Source organism: Nelumbo nucifera, chromosome 5 (assembly GCF_055504915.1).
Source record: "Nelumbo nucifera cultivar China Antique chromosome 5, China Antique-T2T, whole genome shotgun sequence".
Classification (NCBI taxonomy): Eukaryota; Viridiplantae; Streptophyta; class Magnoliopsida; order Proteales; family Nelumbonaceae; genus Nelumbo; species Nelumbo nucifera.
This window is the reverse complement of record NC_142653.1, coordinates 69,279,379-69,298,222: the sequence shown is the minus strand read 5'-3', so window position 1 is coordinate 69,298,222 and position 18,844 is coordinate 69,279,379.

The following is an 18,844-nucleotide window of genomic DNA, read 5'->3' as shown; positions in this document are numbered from 1 at the left end:
CAGTTTTGCCCATCTGTCTCCAAGGTCCAGGGCTAGACTGGAAATCTGGTCCGGTTCAAGGATTCAAGTAATCCCATGCTGTATGTGCCTCGGGTCTTACCCTGATGGCTGAGACAGGCCATCCCAACACTTGGTGGCACACCAGTATCAGCCTTGGCAGGATAAATCTCCCCAGACTTATCCAACGGCTGTGAACTTTTAAAACTAACATGAGTCTCTATAAATGTCCAGTTTTAGGGTTTTACACAGAATTAAACCAAACAACATGAATCAAACATGCACTTTATTTATTTCCACTAAATAACAAAAGTACATCAAAATGATTGAAGCTAAGGGCATACAAAACTGTCTAACAGCTCCCACTTGCACTTAGGTCCAATCTGGTACAAGCCGGAGTCCCATACTTTCCACATGTTTCTCAAACACCTTCTGTGTCAGTGGCTTAGTCAATGGGTCTGCCGCATTATCCGCTGATGCTACCTTTTGAATTAGGACGTCCCCTCTACCAACGATCTCCCGCAGTACATGGTACTTACTCTCGATGTGCTTTGACTTCGAGTGGGCCCGAGGCTCTTTAGCCTGGGCGATCGCTCCATTGTTGTCACACAACAACGGGATGGGTGATGTGCTGGATGGAATCGCTCCCAATTCGTGTATGAATTTCTTCATCCACACGGCTTCCTTGGCAGCTTCACTTGCGGCAATGTACTCGGCCTCGGTTGTGGAGTCTGCAGTGGACCCCTGTTTGCTGCTTTTCCAGCAAACAGCACACGATCCTATCGTGAAAACATACCCAGATGTAGACTTTCTATCATCTGGATCCGACTGGAAATCGGCATCGGTATACCCTAGAACTTGCAGTGAACTACCATCGAATACCAGACAAAACTCTTTCGTCCTTCGAAGGTATTTGAGTATGTTCTTCACAGCAGTCCAATGCTCCTGTCCTGGGTTTGCCTGGAATCTGCTTACCACACTCACCGCCTGAGCTATGTCCGGGCGAGTGCACAACATGGCATACATGATGCTCCCCACAGCTGAGGCATAGGGAACGTCTCTCATGCTCTCAATCTCCTCAGAAGTCTTGGGAGACATCTTCTTGGAGAGAGTGACTCCGTGCCTGAAAGGAACGTTTCCTTTCTTGGAGTTTTCCATGCTGTATCTTTTGACAATTTTGTCAATGTAAGCAGCCTGGGATAATCCAATTATCCTCTTCGATCTATCTCTATAGAGTCGAAGACCCAGTATGTATGAAGCTTCTCCAAGATCTTTCATGGAGAACTGCTGGGATAGCCATACCTTGACCGAAGTCAACATTGCTACATCATTCCCAATGAGTAGGATATCGTCCACATACAAGACTAAAAAGGTGATCTTATCCCCACTGGATTTCCTGTAAACACAGGGCTCATCCGGATTCTGCTCAAAGTCAAACGTTTTGACTGCAGAATCAAAACGGATGTTCCAACTCCTAGAAGCCTGCTTAAGTCCATATATGGATCTATTAAGTTTACATACCATGTGTTCCTGACCAGCAGCAATGAAGCCTTGCGGCTGCTGCATGTAGATATCTTCACTAAGGTCTCCATTCAGGAACGCTGTTTTGACATCCATTTGCCAAATCTCGTAATCATGGTACGCTACTACAGCTAGCAGGATCCTAATGGATTTAAGCATGGCCACCGGTGAAAAGGTTTCCTCATAGTCGATGCCTTCTTTCTGAGTATACCCTTTCGCCACCAAACGAGCTTTAAAGGTCTCAATCCTGCCATCGGGGCCCTTCTTCCTCTTGTAGATCCATTTGCAACCAATTGCTTTTACCCCGGAGGGCGGATCCACTAGAGTCCAGACTCCATTGGTCTCCACTGAGTCCATCTCGGCTCTCATGGCCTCCACCCACTTCTGGGAGTCTATGTCTAACATAGCTTCCGCGTAAGACACGGGATCCTCTTCACTAGTCAAGGCTTCCACCAGGTAACTATCCTGGTCATAACCATATCGGACTGGTGGTCTGGATACCCGGGTGGACCTTCTAGGTTGGTCATTACCTGGAACTTGTGGGTCATCTCCCACTGCTCCTGAGCTCTCCTCATCAAGAACTATTTCCTGACGATGGGTGTCCAGGAGGTAATCGGATTCTAAGAATCGGGCGTTTCGACTGCAGAACACTTTCTGCTCACTTGGGTCATAGAATAGATAACCCACTGAATCCTTTGGGTAGCCTATAAACAGGCAACGGCTGGTTTTAGATTCCAACTTGTCCGCACTTGTTCTTTTAACGTGTGCAAGACAACCCCAAATCTTCAAGTGTCTCACACTTGGCTTCCTTCCGGTCCAAAGCTCATATGGAGTTTTCGGAACTGATTTGGTTGGAACCCTATTCAGCACGTAGATAGCAGTCTCTAATGCGTATCCCCAAAAGGATGTGGGTAATTCTGAGCGTACGAGAAGTGACCGGACCATGTCTAATAAGGTCCTATTTCTCCTCTCTGAAACACCGTTGAGTTGAGGTGTAGCAGGAGGAGCCAGTTGTGACACTATCCCATTGGCCTTTAAGTAGTCCCTGAATTCGTCAGAGAGATACTCGCCACCTCGTTCTGATCGAAGGGCCTTAATTTCTCTCCCTAACTGTTTCTCGACTTCCTGTCTGAACTCTTTGAACTTTTCAAATGATTCAGACTTATGTCTCATTAGGTACACGTAACCATATCGTGAAAAATCATCTGTAAAGGTGATGAAGTACACGTGTTGATTCCGTGTCCTAACCCTCAGGGGACCACATACATCAGTATGTATTAGGTCAAGTGTGCCTGCACATCTTTCAGGCTTACCGTCAAATGGCCGCTTAGTCATCTTACCTTGGAGGCAAGGTTCACAAGTGGGAAGATTTTCTACGGTTAGAAAATCCAAAGGACCATCCTTTACCAGTCTTGTGATTCGGTCGACACGGATGTGGCCAAGTCGGTAATGCCAGAGGCACGTGAGATTTACTGTATCACGAGTCCTTTTCTTGGGATTTTCGACCGACGTAGTTTCGGTTAAGTTAGTTTCCAAAGAAGGATGCAGAACATAGAGACCGTTCTCTAGCTCCCCGCATGCGATGAATTTATTATTCCGTTTAACAGTAATCATATTACTAAAGTAAACAGTATATCCATCAGCACACAATTTTGAAACAGAAATTAAATTCCTTCTCAAGTTCTGTACATAAAGACAATCTTTAAGTACAAGGACTCCTTCTTTAAAAACTAATTCTACGGTTCCTATTGCCGCAGCTGCAACACTTGCAGTTGTTCCCAAGAACAGTGTCACTTCACCTTCACTCAGCCTTCTGCTAACTTTGAACCCCTGTAGTGAGTTACACGCATGAGTTGAAGCCCCGGAGTCAACACACCAGGACACAGAAGTAACTAACATATTAGTTTCTATGACACAAGTTTCGATATTACCTTTCTTAGATTCCAGGTAGGTAGGACAGTTCCTCTTCCAGTGGCCGGTCTGCTTGCAGAAGTGACAGACATCAGATGCCTTGTTCTTCTTCTGCTTCTTGGGTTTGGTAGTCTTCTTCTGGGGCTTCTTTGCCTTTCTCTTTCTCTTGCCCGATTTGTTAGCTTCAGCAAGCATAACCACAGGCTCATCCTTCTTGAGTAAATCCTCGGCCCTCTGCAACATATTGCTGAGTTCCTGGACGCTGACATTCAGTTTATTCATATTGTAGTTCATAGTGAACGCATTGAAGGAAGAGGGCAAAGAATTTAGGATGGCATCCACTTGCGTGCCAAGATCTAGCCCGGATCCAAGAGCTTCAAGTTCGTTGATGTATCCCATCATCCGAAGACAATGGTCAGGAACTTTCAGCCCTTTGGTCATCTGCGCGGTCATGAACAATTTCAGTTATTATCTGAAATTGGGAGATAGTATTTCTCTGTATCAGGTATTATCCTCTCCCACTCCTTTTGGTTCAGATCTGGTTCAGTTTATGGTTCAAGATTGATCCTTGAAAATATGATTTTCTAAATAGGGAATACGATTCCCAGTTGAAGGGAGAGATAAAATTTTTAAAATTCGCCCCTTATTCCGTAATCTTTGGGCGTCCATAGGATGGATCTCTCATCCCTTCAAGGGGACCACATACATCAGTATGTATTAGGTCAAGTGTGCCTGTACATCTTTCAGGCTTACCGTTAAATGGCCGTTTCAAAACCTTTTGTCGAGTAGAACGATTATGCTCTTCATACATCATCCTGAGACTATCCAATATGTCCTTGGCAAGTTCGATCTGATCGAACTGCCTCTGTGTCGGGTTGTCCAAGGAGGAAATGATGTAACACCGGGCAAGGGAGTTTTTCTCTTCCCATTCTTGATAGTCTCTCCTTCGGGCCTCAGAAGCCCTATCACCCGGACGCTCCGGGGTAGGATTCTTTGCCACTTTGTCCAGCTTTTCAGAAGCTAGGACCAGCATAAGGTTCCTATACCAGTTAGCATAGTTTGGGCCCTTCAACTTGTTGTCTTCAAGCAGTTTTGCAAATGATCCGTTTGCCATTTTCTGATAAAAGAGCAAACATGAGTCCACAACCTAATTTGATTCATGTTCATTTCATAGATATGGATTTTAATCTACGATCCATTTCCATTTATTCGCCTTTGAGATTTCCCTCCTTTCTCAGTGATGGAGACCACGGGTTGTCTCTGTGAAGGATCATATCCACTCATCATATGAGTTTTCCCTTTGGCCTCTGTCAGACAAGGTTCAGAGCCGTTTTCAGGTAAACCTTTCTGTCCAGTGAGTGCTTACCCATCATATTCGTGAACGCCAAGGTACCGTGAGAGAGTTCCCATTTTCTGGTGAAGCCCCTCCCACATCGGTCTATGACGCTCCTATCATCTTATGAAACACTTAGACAAGCCCAACAGCAAATGGATAGCCCATTTTCTGGTGCGTTTCCTCATTACTGAAGGACCCATCCTCATGCTAATGATGGAAGGCCTTTAGAGAGTTCATCATATGAATCTCCCTATCACATGCACTCATATTAGCCGGAGGGAACAACTAATTACGCCCTAGTTCTTATTTTAGGTCAAACCAAAGTGGCTCCCACCAAAGTGGCTCCGTACGTAACCTCTTGATGAGGTGTGGGGCCCACCACTAAGGGAGGTCATCCAATGACCAAAAGGGACACCATGGCAATGATGTGCATTCAGCCATGGTGTGCGCAAGAGCCACTGTCGATTGAGCATGGGCCAAGTACTTATGGCCCATGTACGTAGCACATCAGATAAATTGATCCAATCAATTAATCATCTGTAAGGCCCATTTGAAGCCCATTTTAAATCCATAATATTAACCATTAATATTATCTAGGTATGTGGGCCGAATGGTTCAGCCCATATAGCTTTAAATGTTAAGTGGGCTTTTAGCAGTTTTAACCTTTTAAAACTGGGCCTTTACAGGTTTGGCCGAATTAACCATTTAATTAAACACCAATCCTTAGGCCCATTAGTGGGAAAATTAGGCTGACTTTCAGCCTTGATTAAACCCTAGGTTCGGTTCAAACTATTTGAACCAATCTTGGTTCGAATGGGTCTAGGGTTTGATCTTTAATTAAACCTTTAATTCAAGAAAATAATCTGAAATTAAATACTGATAAAAGAAAAACAAGAATCAGTAATCAGGGCTGTTCGCACAATCCATCCTGCAAAACAGAGGTTAGATCACAGAATGCAGTTTCAAAAAACTGCAAATCGCAGATAGCGATTCTCCCATCTGCGAAATCTCCTTCTTTGCGAAATCTCCTTTTCTGCACCGCCATCTTCAATCCAAAATAAATAGAAATCCTATTTCTATTAATAATTACATCAGATGGAATACCTATACATTGAGTCTAGAAAATAAAAAAAATATTTACAGACCAAAAATAATTCAAGAACTGCAAAATCGAAGGTTCCCTGCGCAAACCAAGAATTCGATCTCCTCTTGTACGAATAGCCCATAAATCAAGAATATCATAAAGAACAATTTTAAATAATAATCAGATTTATGTAAAATCAATTTCAGATTATTCGCCCATTAATTTTGGGAACAGATTTCCCAAAACCCATATCTGCGCAAATCGGGTAGAACACCTTCTACCCATTTGCGCAGGTTCAGATCTGAAACAAACTGGTTCAAGATTTGAACCATGGCTCTGATACCACTGAAGGGATGAGAGATCCATCCCATGGATGCCCAAAGATTGCGGAATAAGGGGCGAATTTCAAAAATTTTTTCTCTCCCTTCAACTGGGAATCGCATTCCCTATTTAGAAAATCATATTTTCAAGGATCATTCTTGAACCTTAAACTGAATCAGATCTGAACCAAAAGGAGTAGGGGAGAATTATACCTGATATGGAGAAGTAGTATCTCCCAACGGAGGTGTTCACGCCCAAGGAAGGATCCAAAAACTGCTCCCACTGAAGATGGCGCAGTGCAGGATGGAGCAAAATCAGCAGTGTTCTTCTCCAAGAACTCTGTCCTTCGCAAGAATCAGCAGGATGGTACGTGAGCACAACTTCCTTTCAATCCTTTCTCAAAGAACTGATGTCAAGATCCAATCTTGACTTCTCCCACAACTGGAGATCGAACTGGCAAACAGGGCAGCAAGAACAGGGAGGCGGCAAGAGAATATTCGCAGGGTGCAGAATTCTCTCTTCTTGATTTCAGCACTCACGAAAATCTGATGTTGTGTGTCTTCTAAAGGCTGCCGCCCCCTCCTTCTTTTGTTAACCTAAAAAGATTAGCTCCTAATCCAATTAGGAGCAGCTTATCCAAACCATATTTGGATAAGACTTCTCTTTAGGTGATAGGGATAAACCCTTATCTTATCTGCAGATTAGATTAGCTTTCCCCTAATCTCATTAGGAGGTTTCAGATCTGAATCATATTCAGATCTGGACTCTCTGAGTGGATAGGATTAAGACCCTATCCTATCTGCTAATCCATCTTAGAATTCACCCCTTTAATTAACTAAATGAATAGCCCAGTTCGAAATGGGCTTTAGGCCCATTAAGCTTATGTGCTCACTTATCCTTCCTAACTGCTACGTAGTTGGGCTTCCTTGTATGGTGTGGGACCCAAGCATTGATCTAAACATCAGCCACATGGGTTCGGCCCAGCCTTTGTTACAAGGCCAGGCCGAGTACACTGTTAAAGACAGTGCACCCCCTGAAACCCATCGAATGGGCTCTATGGGCCCAACATTTACCCTAAGTGGTCCTTGGGCCAAGCCACCTTGTAACACCCAGGGACTGTTGGCAGATGCAAGATTAGCCCATCAGGTATTATCCTCAATGGTCTTACACTTAACCTCTCAGTCCATAATGATCATACACTACCCGACAAGAGAGGACCTCTCCCTCGGCTGCAATGAACAGTGTTGCACTCTCCACTTATATGGATCTCGAGAATTAAAACCTTTTTGCAAACATTTGAGAAACCATAATATATATACTTTTATATCTCATATAAAATATACTTTACAAAACAAATCTCAACGGTTGAAATCGGCTGCCGGCAGTCTTGGTTTCCATCAGTGAGAGTGCATCCCCGATCATTACCTTTGTCCGACAAAGGGGCTGATCCTGTCACTATGATCACCCACTCAGATGAATTCTCGGACTGTCCCAACATACCTAGGTTTTGATCCCCGCTAAGGATCTCACTAATTGGTACATCAAAGACAACTCGATCCGACACCTAGTGCAGTATCATAATCGAGTCTAGGGGTCGGTTGTAACTTTCCAGTTTTGCCCATCAATCTCCATGGTCCAGGGCAATACTGGAAATCTGGTCCAGTTCATAGATTCAATTAATCCTACACTGTGTGTGCTTAGGGTCTTACCCTAGCAGCTGAGACAGGCCACCCCAACCGACTTGGTGGCACTACAGTGTCAGCCTTGTCAGGATAGGTCTCCCTAGACCGACCCATTGGCTGTGAACATTCTAAACTAACACGAGTCTCATTAAGTGTCCAGTTTAAGGGTATTACACAGAAACATACCAAGGGAACATGAATCAAATATGCACTTTTATTCATTTACAATAAACTCATAAAGTACATCATTCTGATTGAAGCTAAGGGCTTACAAAACTGTCTAACATTATTATGGTGTGTTTTTGTGTAATACCCTTAAACTAGACAATTATGAGACTCGTGTTAGTTTAGAATCTTCATCGCCATTGTATAGACAAAGGGTGGTTTATCCTTCCAAGGATGACACTAATGTACTGCCAAGTCGGTTGGGGTGGCTTGTCTCAGCTGCCAGGGAGAGACCTGAAGCACTTGTAGTGTGGATTTGATTGAAACTTTGAACTGGACCATTTTTCAATTATGCCCTGGACCTTGGAGACAGATGGGCAAAACTAAAAAGTTACACCTAACCCCTAAACTCGATTATTGTACTGCACTAGGTGTTGGATTAGACTGTCTTTGATATGCCAATTAGTGAGATCCTTAGCGGGGGTCAAAACCTGGGTATGTTGGGATAGTCTGAGAATTCACCGGAGTGGGTGATCATAGTGACATAATCAGCCCCTTTTTTGGACAAAGTGAATGATCGGGGACTGCACTCTCTTTGATGGAAACCAAAACTGGCAGCAATCGATTTCAACCATGTTGAGATTTGTTTTGCAAAATATATTGATATATAGATATACATTATGTTTTTATGAAAAAGGTTTGAAAAGGTTTTAATTCTCGGGATCCGTCCTGAGTAGAGAGTGTGACACTGTTCCTTGTAGACGAGGGAGAGGTCCTCTCTTGTCGGGTAGTGTTTGATCATTATGGGCAGAGAGGTTAAGTGTAAGACCATTTAGGGCTTTTACCTGATGGGCTAATCTCACTTAAGTCCATTGTCCTTGGGCCTTCATAAGGTGGCTGGACCCAAGGACCATTTAGTGTAAATGTTGGGCCTGGTAAGAGCCCATACTGATGGGCTCAGGGGTTCATTGTTTTTAGCAGTGAATTCGGCCAGGCCTTGTAATAGAGGCTAAGATGAACCCATATGGTTTTTGTGGAGATCAATGTTAGGGTCCCATGCCATACAAAGAGAGCGAAGCTAGCCAACAAATTAAAGGGAAAGTGAGCCTGATAACTTAATGGGCCTATGGCCCAATTCAAATTGGGTTAATGTAGTTAATTAAATATGGAAGAATTTGAGATTAGATCTGCTTCTAGATTAGCAATAGGATAAGATATGTCTTATCCACTTAAGAGTTCAGATCCAAATAAAGATTTGGATCAAAGAACCCTTTCCTAATAGGATTAGGAAGCTGATCTAGAGAGGTTATAAATAGAGGGAGATATCCTTCTGTTAAACACTTTTGCTTATCCATCTCTTCTCTCTGTTCTTGCTGCCCTACCCAGTTCGATCTCCACATTCTTGAATTGATCAAGAATAGTTATTGATTTTGATTCTTGCTAGAAGAATTGGATCTGAAGTTGTGCTCACATCCCCTGCATGATACTTGCTGAAGGATTGCAATTCTTGCAAAAGAATTGCTTTGCTGATCCTACCTCATCCTAAGTTGTGTCATCTTCGGTGGAGGTGGGATTTGGTGATCTCTTTGGGTGTGAACACCTACATTGGGAGCTACTTGCATGGATTCCATATCAGGTATATCCCTCCCTTAATCTTGGTTTCATATCAGATCTGATTTGTTTCAAGAATGAACCTTGAAAATTTTAGTTTTTCTAAATCAGGTAATAGGATTCTCAAAAGGGAGAAAGAATTTTTTTGAAATTTCGCCCAGACACCCTGCATAGTTCGACCATCCATATGATGGATCTCCCTTCCTTTGACACTGCTGGCTAGAATGATAAAAAATTACTAAAATTTGGCCAAATATGGGTTCCATAAGTTTTTAATGTTTCCAGCAAATGGGAAAGGTTCTCAATCCTAACCACAAGATCTAGGGGACAAGTAACAATTTTACTCTACTCATTTGGGTTAATAATCCATATGATGCATACCTTGATGCTAATAGCCAAGGTGATAATTTTTTTCAATTTGGCGATATATGGGTTCAGTAACTTTTTTCTTGGTTTTATGAAACCAAGAAAGGTTTTGAACCCTAAATTCGAAGATGTAGGAGCCAAGTCACAGTTTCTTTCTTTGTACTTGGGTTACTAATCAAGATCATGTAAACATAGACACTAGTGGCTATATTGATGAAAAATTAGTCTAATTTTGCCTCATATTGGTTCCGTAAATTTTCTTGGTTTTCAAAAACAGAGAAAGGTTATCAACCCTAACCACAAGATCTAGGGGAAAAGTGAAAACTTCTCTCTACTCATTTGGGTTAATAAGCCATATGATGCTTACTTACATTAACACTAATGGCTAAGGGGACAATTTTTGTCTAATTTGGCCACATTTTAGTTCACTAACTTTTCTTGGTTTTAGAAACTAAGAAAGGTTCTGAACCCTAAATCCTAAGACGTAGGGGCCAAGTGACTATTTCTTTCTTTCTGCTTGGGTTACTAGCCTAAGAGATGTAAAGTTGGACACTGGTGGCCAAAATTTGAAAAAATTACTAAAATTTGCCCACGTATGGGTTCCATAAATTTTCAAGGTTTCTAGCAATCGAGAAGGGTTCTTAGCCCTAACCACCAGATCTAGGGGACAAGTGACAATTTCACTCTACTCATTTGGGTTGATAATCCATATGATGCATGCCTTGACACTAATGGCCAAGGTGACAATTTTTCTTTTTCAATTTGGCCACATATGGGTACAATAACTTTTTTCTTGGTATTATGAAATCAAGGTTCTGAAACGTAAATCCTAAGAGGTAGGAGCCAAGTCACGATTTCTTTCTTTGTCCTTGGATTACTAATCCGAGTCATGTAAACGTGGACACTAGTGGCTAGATTGATGAAAAATTAGTCTAATTTTGCCTCATATTGGATTTGTAAATTTTCTTGGTTTTCATAAACCTAGAGAGGTTCTTAGCCCTTAGCACAAGATCTAAGGGAAAAGTGAAAAACTCTCTCTATTCATTTAGGTTAATAAGCCATATGATGCATACATTGACACTAATGGCTAATGGGACAATTTTTTTTTCTAATTTGGTCACATTTTGGTTCACTAACTTTTCTTGGTTTTAGAAACTGAGAAAGGTTCTAAACCCTAAATCCGAAGACGTAGGGGCCAAGTGACAGTTTCTTTCTTTTTGCTCAGGTTACTAGCCCAAGAGATATACAGTTGGACACTAGTGGCCAAAATGATAAAAAATTTCTCAAATTTGGCCACATAAGGGTTCCATAAATTTTTAGGGTTTTTAGAAATTGAGAAAGGTTCTCAGCTCAGATGATAGGATTTAGGGTTCGAGTGATAATTTCTCTCTACTCACTTGGGCTACTAATCTATATAATGCATACTTAAACACTAATGGCTAAGTCACAGTTTCTTTCTTCGTTCTTGGGTTACTAATCTGGGTCTTGTAAACTTGGACACTGTTGGCCGGATTGATGAAGCATTAGTCGAATTTGGCCACATTTGGGTTCCGTAGGTTTTCTAGATATTCAAAAACCGAGAAAGCTCAGCCCTAACCACACGATCTAGGGGAAAATTGATAATTTCTCTCTACTCATTTGGGTTAATAGTTGATATGATGCATACATTGACAATAATGGCTAAGGGGACTATTTTTTTTTTCTAAATTGGCCAAATTTTGGTTCACTAACTTTTCTTGGTTTTAGAAACTGAGAAAGGTTTTGAACTCTAAATCCTAAGACATAGGGGCCAAGTGACAATTTCTTTCTTTTTGCTTGGGTTACTAGTAATATGTTCGAAAGCATGTCGTTAACCACTTCGGAACACCAGTTTCAATATTTATAAATTTTTAGATTCTCAAAATAATTACAAAACATAGTTAGTGGTGAGAAAGGGGTTGTATCCACAGGGAAGCGAGGGAAAAATTGCTACGTACTTCAATCCGGACAAAATAATGAGATTTGATATTGCAAAAACACAAAATTTAATTTACTGAACTGGAATGCATTAAAATAAAATTCTAACAATGTCGAAAGTAAGAATTGCAGAAAAAATAAAAAACAGAAATAAAAAAAAACTAAATAAAAAATCTGCAACTCGGTTAGAGGTAGCAGTCTCTGGATTTATCCATTGACCCTCGAACTCCTCGAGCTGGGCCTTCCATCTTACATGGCCGAATTTCAGATCTGCAAAGAGGAAGACAAAAATTAAATTTGGTAAAAATAAATTGCAGAAATAAAATAAAAACTGGAAATTAAAGAATAGAAAATAAAAACGCGTAAAAAGTAAATTTAAAACTATGGGAAATTGGTCTGGATTCAGATCCAGAGTTGGTAGTAGTGGCTATGCGAACTTGAAGCAGGAACCCCTCCTCTTGCTTGGGTGTTCACCTCTTCCTCTACCCTTGAACTTCTCAAGAACATCCTTCTGTCTTACTTGGGGGAAGAATCCAACCCCTTCTTTGGACCCCTTGGGTCCTTTTTATAGAGAAGGAAGGATAGGTTTGGAATTAGAGAGAAAGAGAGGGGCGACAATTGAGTTTTTGCAGAAATATGGGTGCCCTAGGGTTGAGAATGGAGGGTTAGGATTGTTCTAAGGTGATCCTAAGGCTTAGAAGAGAAGGAGAGGGTGCCCAATATTATGTAGGGTAGAGATTTTTGTGCCCAAAATGGAGGGAGCAGATTTGGGCACCTAGAGCTGGAGAAATGTGATTGGTTGGTGTAATGTGGCGCCCCAAGGTGATTGGTTGAGGTTTAAGGAGTGAGGCGTAAGGCTAGGATGCTGTCTAGGGAGAGACCTAAGGGTATGAGGTGCTGCTAAGGCTTGGATGGTTGAGATTAGAGAGAGGTTTTAGTGAAAGGTGGGGATTTGCAAAGCTGGGGTGGCTAGGAGATAAAGAGATGAGGGGGAGGCGCCTAGGGTTTCAAAGAGAGAGTTATTTCACAAGAAAGGTGCCTATCTGTGTTTAGCAGATAGGAGGTGCCTTCCCGTGCTCAGTTTTTCACAAAAACACCCCCTCTCTTAGCTAGAATTCGTACCAACTTTCCAAAATTTGTGGGAAACTCTGTAATTTTCCTAGTTTTTACCCATAATTTGCACAGGGAACCTCAAAGGTCACAATATTGAATTTATTCGAAAAAGGGGTACAAATTAGCTAGTTTAAGGTCTAAAATACCCCTAAAATGATGCCCTTAAGACATCAAAATACAGAGTTATCACAACCCCCAACTTGATCAATGCTAGTCCCTTAGCAATAAAGCCATAAAATCCTACTGACTATAAAAACAAGTCATTCCCATAGGAAGATCATCCTTAACAAAATCAGCCAAGTATCTTGATTCTAGAATTCTCAAACTTTGTATAAATCAGTATTGGGCTTAAGGTGTAAAACTGTCTTGCTTTGAATATTTTAGAAACTTAGCTTAAAAATCTTTTATACTCTTCCATTTGTAGTTTGTCAAGAAAATCTGAGACTGATTTCAAAATCGGACAGGTATTCTTCTTACAATTTCTGACAATGGATTTCTACCCTTGAACTTTGAGACGCATACTTATTTTTATTTCTACCTTCCACCATTTGACGCAAAACTCGACACTTGCCTTAGGTGAAGAGATCCGGTTACTAAGTGTTCGGTGATTGTCTTTGGCATTCCCTTTTCTGTTTGACACGAATCTCGACACTTGACTTAGGTGAAGAGACTGTTCAGGGTAGTTCACTGTCTCTAATGACTTAAAGAATTTTTGTCTAATTTCTCAATCTTCCTCTTCTTATCCTACTAGAGGCAAACTTGGGAGTATTTTCCAATTTCTAAACAATTTTGAAAATATTCAAATAAGACCCATTTTGACTCCTTTCACTTGCTACCAATTTCTACAAAATTCAATACTTTTCTATCAGTTTCCTCAACTTTTTCTGTTTGGGAATCTATTTTAATGGAAAAACTTAAAAATTTCTCAGTAAAATTTTTAGTTCTACATTTCTAAAGGCTTAGCTCTTATTATTATATTTTATTTCAATTTTTCTCTCTCTTTCCTCACCCCCAACTTAAGTGCCATTGTCCCTAATGGCATGACTAGAATGATGCAAAAGGGGCTTGGGCCATAGGAAACAATCAGGAGGGTTTTTCCAAGGGGTTCAAGGTTTGCCAACTGGTCTCGAATCAAGAAAAGAAACAAAAACTCTAATCCTAAAAACAAAAACAACTATAAACTATGTTGGGTTGCCTCCTTACCAGCGCTAAGTTTTACATCTTTAACTAGACGCCATTCTCTCTGGATCACTTAAGCCCATCTTCTCAATCTTTCTGCTCTCAAAGACTCCTTCCACATATGGTTTAAGTATTTGACCATTGACTTTGAATGTGCTTCCATTCTTTGAATCAACGATTTTAATTGCACCATATGGAAACACTTTTTTCACAATAAACGGCTTGTCCCACCTAGACCTTAGTTTACCAGGGAACAAATGCAACCTAGAATTAAAAAGCCAGACCTTTTGATTCGGTTCAAAAGTTTTTCTTGAAATGTTTTTATCATGGAAAGCTTTTGTTTTGGCTTTATAAATGCACAAGCTTTCGTAGGCCTCATTGCACAATTCCTCTAGTTCACTTAATTGTAGGGCTCGGCAGGATCCAACTTGGCCTAAATCTAGATTGAACTTTCTGATGGCCCAATAAGCCCGATGTTCTAATTCGACAAGAAGGTGACATGCTTTACCAAAACTAGCCTATAAAGAGACATTCTAATGGGAGTTTTGTAGGCAGTCCGATAAGCCCAAAGTGCATCGTCCAGTCTATCGGACCAATCCTTTTGGTTAGGCTTAATGGACTTTTTGCATAATACTTTTAATTTTCCTATTGGATACTTCCACTTGACCATTTGTTTGGGGATGGTAGGGGGTTGCTATCTTATGGGTGATTCCGTATTTGTAGAGTAAAGCATGGAATTGTGCATTAGTAAAGTGCGATCCCCCATCACTGATGATTGCTTGTGGACACCTAAACCTAGAGAAAATATTCTTTTGAACAAATTTCATGACAACTTTGTGATCATTGGTTTGAGTTGCCACCACCTCAGTCCATTTTGATACATAATCAATGGCCACCAAGATGTATTAGTGACCAGATGATGGCGGGAATTGTCCCATGAAATCAATACCCCAAACATCAAAGATTTCTACAGCTAGAATAGGGTTAACTAGCATAATGTCTCTACGGGACATATTCCTGACAGATTGGCATCTTAGGCAATTTTGACAAAAGACATGGGCATCCTTAAATAAACTCAGCCAGTAAAAACCACTCTGAAGAACCTTGGTCGCAATTTTCTTTCCTGAAAAGTGCCCCCCACAAGCAAGAGTGTGACAAAAGTTGAGGATGCTTTAGTGTTCAGACTCGGGGACACAATGCCAGATCACTTGATTTGAACAAATATGAAATAGCTCGGGATCTTCCTAGAAGTAGTATTTGAGTTGAGAAAAGAATCTGTCTTTCTCATTCTTAGACCACCCTTCGGGAATTTTACCTACTGCTAAGTAATTGATAATATAAGCATACCACGGGGGAGCATTATGAGAGACAACTAAGAGGTGCTCATCTGGAAAGGAATAGTCATGGATGGGATCACTCTTTTCAATTTGAATTCGGGACTGATTGTCAGCTACCACATTTTTGGACCCCTTTTGCCCCGAATCTCAAGGCCAAATTCTTGCAATAGAAGGATCCATCTAACGAACCTGGGTTTGGCCTATTTCTTTGATAGCAAATGTCTTAGGGCTGAGTGATCAGAGTATACAACAACCTTAGTGCCTAATAGGTAAGGGCAAAATTTTCCCAGAGCAAATACAACAACTAACATTTCTTTCTCTATGGTGGTATAATTCATTTGGGCTTCCGAGAGGATACGACTTGCATAATAGATTACCACAGGATGTTTATTCACCCTTTGTCTCAGAACAGCACCGATGGCATAGTTGGAGGCATCGCACATGATTTCAAAGGGCAAAGACCAGTCAGGAAGTTACAAAATTGGAGCCTTGGTCAGTGCCTCTTCCAGGTACTCGAAATCCTTAAGACATGCTTCTTCAAAAATGAATGGGACATCTTTCGCTTGAAGGTTGCACAATGGCCTGGAAATCTAGGAGAAGTCCTTAATAAATCATCGGTAGAAGCCGGAAAGTTCGTGAAAAGAACGGATTTGCTTGACAGAAGTGGGGGGGGTGAAAGTTTAGAGGTTAGGTCAATTTTTTCTTTATCCACCTCAATACCCCGTTCGAAAAGTATGTGACCTAAAACAATGCCTTCTTTGACCATAAAATGGCTCTTGTCCCAGCTTAGGACCAAGTTTGTCTCGATACATTATTGAAGAACATTTCGTAAGTGTTCGAGACATGTTTCGATGGAATCCCCAAAGATAGAGGAATCATAGATAAATATTTCCAAGAAATCACCCACCATTTCTAAAAAAATCGCCATCATATACCTCTGAAAGGTTGCTGGTGCATTACATAATCCAAACGACATTCGTCGGAAGGCGAATGTTCCATAAAGGCAGGTAAAAGTAGTTTTCTCTTGCTCTTCGGGGTAAATGGCTACTTGGTTATACCCAGAATACCCATCTAAGAAGCAAAAATATTTTTCGTGTCTGCATTGAGTTTCCTAAAGTCGATGCACACACGCCATCCCATGGTAAGTCGGGTAAGGGTTACTCCACCTTGATCATTAGTGACAATGGTGAGTTCAGCTTTCTTAGGCACCACTTGCGTAGGACTTATCCAACTGCTATCTGAAATAGGGTAGATAGTACCTGCATCTAACCACTTAACTGTTTCTTGCTTGACCACCTCTCTCATATTTGGGTTCAACCTTCTTTGCATATCCCTACTTGGTTTGGCACCCTCCTCTATGTAAATATGGTGCATACAAATGGACGGACTAATCCCCTTCAGATCAGCAATTGACCAACCAATGGCACCCCTATACTCCTTTAATACCTCGATCAGTTTCTATTCCTGTCTAGGGGTTGAGTCTGTGGCTATGATCATCGACAGTGTTTGGTTGGGTCCTAAAAACACATACTTAAGGGAGTTCGGTAAGGGCTTTAGTTCCAGTTGCGGGGGAGATTCAAGAGAAGGCACAGGTGGTTCACTTTTTTGTTCTGGTAGAGGTTCAACAATAGGCCAAGATTGAAATGGGTGAGGAGACTTTATTAAGGCATTAGCTTCTTTTATCGGGTCATCTACTATGACCAGATTGGTTTCTCCAGGGTTTCTCTTTACATCTATCGTACAACAATTCCTATTATGTTCTGGGTATGTAGAAGGACTCCGGGAGTCAGACAAGTCTTTAAACTTTACTTTCCTTTGAAGAGCTGAGATTTCTTCAGCATTTTCTAAGTATGGGACATTAGAGGTTGTAAGATCTTGGTATTGGGGAAGACCTAGGGATTCATTTCTAGGGTCGACAACCGGTTGACTAAGCATTGAGAGTGCTGTGGGGAGCTTTGACATGGATGAGCCGGTTGAGTTCCAGGGTAATCATTATACTCACAATGAGTCTGGGTTTCTGGCCATTGAGAATGCTCATCTAGTAGTGTGGTTTCTTGGGCTTGGCCCCAATAAGTGAAATTGGGCTAGTTTTTCCACCTAGGGTTATATGGACTAAAGAATGGGTTAGCATTGGGTTGGAAAAATCCGTTAACTGCATGTACTTTCTCTGGAATGACTGGTTGACAAGGGCCCACTGCAGGGCACTGGCTAACCTGATGGGCCGGGCTTGCACAAATGGAACATGTTGGGCAGGATGACATGGTTGGGAATGGGCTAAATTGTTGACAAAATGCAAGGACTTGGTCAAGTCTTTGGGCCATCCCATTAATCTTATCCAGTTGTTGAGACACATCGTTCCAATCTATTCGTGGCTTAGGTTGAAAGTAGTTTCTCATTCCCCAAACTCCAGCAATTGAATTCATTTTATTTTATTTTGTTTTAACTTTTTTTTTTAAATGCAAGCGATTCAAACACATGACCTACGAGCTGAACTAAGGCTTCCTAAACTAGTGGCTCAACCAATGTGAATCCTCTTAGGTTCACTTGGAATTACTAAAGGGATGAGAGATCCATCATAAGGATGGCCGAACCCTACAGGAAGGTTGGGCAAAATTTCAAAAATTTCTCTCTTCCATGTGAGAATCGCATTCTCTATTTTAGAAAACTGCATTTTCAAGGATCAATCTTGAAACTAAACCGGACCAGATCTGAAACCAAAAAGGAGGAGAAGGATATACCTGATACGAAGTAATGGTAAACCCCCAATGAAGGTGTTCACGCCCAAGGAGAAGTCCAAAGACTGCTTCCATCGAAGATGACACGGTGTAGGATGAAGCAGAATCAACAGGACGATTCTTCAGTAAGAACCGAATTCTTCAGTAAGAATGTGATGGTGGGCTGGTGAGCACGACTTCGGATTACATTTTCTACCAAAAGGCAATATCAAGAACCTTTCTTGATCACTCCCACAGGTGGAAATCAAATTGACAAGGGTGGCAAGAGCAAGAAAAAGTAGAAGAGAGGAGCAGCCAAACCTCAGATTCTTCTCTCTGTGATTTGCGAACTAAGAACTCTTGTTTTAATTTTTTCTTTTGTGTGTATTTTGGAGGTTCGCCCTACTCCTCTATTTATAGCCTTTAAACAGAGGATCTCCTAATATCATTAGGAGTTTCCTAATCCAAATCTTGTATTTGGATCTGGACTCTCTTTAAGAGATAAGGATAATCCTTTATCTTATCTGCAGATAAAGATCAACCTTCTTAAT